Genomic DNA, 3,149 nt, shown 5'->3' on the forward strand with positions numbered 1-3,149 from the left:
GCCAAAGGAACTTCTCTAAGTGAGAAACACAAGAGAAGAAAAGGACCTACAAAAACAAAGCCCCCAAAATTAAGGAAATGGTCATATGAATATACATATCAGTAATTACCTTAAATGTGAATGGATTAAATGCTCCAACCAAAAGACACAGGCTCACTGAATGGATACAAAAACAAGATCCATATATATGTTGTCTACAAGAGACTCATTTCAGACCTAGGGACACATACAGACTGAAAGTGAGGGGATGGAAAAAGATATTCCATGCAAATGGAAATCAAAAGAAAGCTGGAGTAGCAATACTCATATTAGAAAAAATAGAGTTTAAAATAAAGAAGGTTACAAGAGACAAGGAAGGACACTACATAATGATCAAGGGATCAATCCAAGAAGAAGATATAACAATTATAAGTATATATGCACACAACATAGGAGCACCTCAATACCTAAGGCAACTGCTAACAGCTATAAAAGAGGAAATCAACAGTAACACAGTAATAGAGGGGGACTTTAACACCTCACTTACACCAATGGACAGATCATCCAGACAGAAAATTAATAAGGAAACACAAGCTTTAAATGACACAATAGACCAGATAGATTTAATTGATATTTATAGGACATTCCATCCAAAACCAGCAGATTACACTTTCTTCTCAAGTGCACACGGAACATTCTCCAGGATAGATCCATCTTGGCTCACAAATCAAGCTTTGGTAAATTTAAGAAAATTGAAATCATATCAAGTATCTTTTCTGACAACAACACTATGAGATTAGAATCAATTACAGGGAAAAAAACCGTGAAAAACACAAACACATGGAGGCTAAACAATATGTTACTAAATAACCAAGAGATCACTGAAGAAATCAAAGAGGAAATCAAAAGATACCTAGAGACAAATTACAGTGAAAACAAAACAATCCAAAACCTATGGGATGTAGCAAAAGCAGTTCTAAGAGGGAAGTTTATAGCAATAAAAGCCTACCTCAAGAAACAAGAAAAATCACAAGTAAACAATCTAACCTTACACCTAAAGGAACTAGAGAAAGAAGAACAAACTAAACCCAAAGTTAGCAGAAGGAAAGAAATCATAAAGATCAGAGCGGAAATAAATGAAATAGAAACAAAGAAAACAATAGCAAAGATCAATAAAACTAAAAGCTGGTTCTTTGAGAAGATAAACAAAATTGATAAACCATTAGCCAGACTCATCAAGAAAAAGAGAGAGAGGACTCAAATCAATAAAATTAGAAATAAAAAAGGAGCAGTTACAACAGACACTGCAGAAATATAAAGCATCCTAAGAGACTACTAGAAGCAACTGTATGCCAATAAAATGGACAGCCTGGAAGAAATGGACAGATTCTTAGAAAGGTATAACCTTCCAACACTGAACCAGGAAGAAATAGAAAATATGAACAGACCAATCACAAGTAATGAAATTGAGACTGTGATTAAAAATCTTCCAACAAACAAAAGTCCAGGACCAGAGGGCTTCACAGGTGAATTCTATCAAACATTTAGTGAAGACCTAACACCCATCCTTCTCAAACTTGTCCAAAAATTTGCAGAGGAAGGAATACTCCCAAACTCATTCTATGAGGCGACCATCACCCTGATACCAAAACCAGACAACAATATCACAAAAAAAAGAAAGTTACAGACTGATATCACTGATGAATATAGATGCAAAAATCCTCAACAAAATACTAGCAAACAGAATCCAAAAACACATTAAAAGGATCATACACCATGATCAAGTGGGATTTATCCCAGTGATGCAAGGATTCTTCACTATATGCAAATTAATCAATGTGATACACCATATTAACAAATTGAAGAAGAAAAACCATATGATCATCTCAATAGATGCAGAAAAACTTCTGACAAAATTCAACACGCATTAATGATAAAAACTCTCCAGAAAGTGAGCACAGAGGGAACTTACCTCAATATAATAAAGGCCATATACAACAAACCCACAGCAAACATCATTCTCAATGGTGAAAAACTGAAAGCATTTCCTCTAAGATCAGGAATGAGACAAGGATGTCCACTCTCACCACTAGTATTCAACATAGTTTTGGAAGTCCTAGCCACAGCAATCAGAGAAGAAAAAGAAATAAAAGGAATACAAATTGGAAAAGAAGAAGTAAAGCTGTCACTGTTTGCAGGTGACATGATACTATACATAGAGAATCCTAAAGATGCTACCAGAAAACTACTAGAGCTAATCAATGAATTTGGTAAAGTAGCAGGACACAAAATTAATGCACAGAAATCTCTTGCATTCCTATACACTAATGATGAAAAATATGAAAGAGAAATTAAGGAAACACTCCCATTTACCACTGCAACAAAAAGAATAAAATACCTGGGAATAAACCTACCTAGGGAGACAAAAGATCTGTAGGCAGAAACTATAAGACACTGATAAAAGAAATTAAAGATGATACAAACAGATGGAGAGATATACCATGTTCTTGGATTGGAAGAATCAATATGGTGAAAATGATTATACTACCCAAAGCAATCTACAGATGCAATGCAATCCCTATCAAATTACCAATGGCATTTTTTTACAAAACTAGAACAAAAAAATCTTAAAATTTGTATGGAGACACAAAAGACCCCGAATAGCCAAAGTAATCTTGGGGGAAAAAAACGGAGTTGGAGGAATCAGACTCCCTGACTTCAGACTATACTACAAAGCTACAGTAATCAAAACTGTATGGTACTGGCACAAAAACAGAAATATAGATCAATGGAACAGGATAGAAAGCCCAGAGATAAACCCACGCACCTATTGTCAACTAATCTATGACAAAGAGGCAAGGATATATAATGGAGAAAAGAAAATGTCTTCAACAAGTGGTGCTGGGAAAATTGGACAGCTACATGTAAAAGAATGAAATTAGAACACTCCCTAACACCATATACAAAAATAACTCAAAATGGATTAGAGACCTAAATGTAAGACCAGACACTATAAAACTCTTAGAGGAAAACATAGGAAGAACACTCTGACATAAATTGCAGCACTGGGATGGTGGGAGGTTGGAGGGAGAGATAAATTAGGAGTTTGGGATTAACATATTCACACTACTATATATAAAATAGATAAAAAACAAGGACCTACTGTATAG

The sequence above is a fragment of the Stenella coeruleoalba genome (assembly GCF_951394435.1).
Source record: "Stenella coeruleoalba genome assembly, chromosome: 3".
Lineage (NCBI taxonomy): Eukaryota > Metazoa > Chordata > Mammalia > Artiodactyla > Delphinidae > Stenella > Stenella coeruleoalba.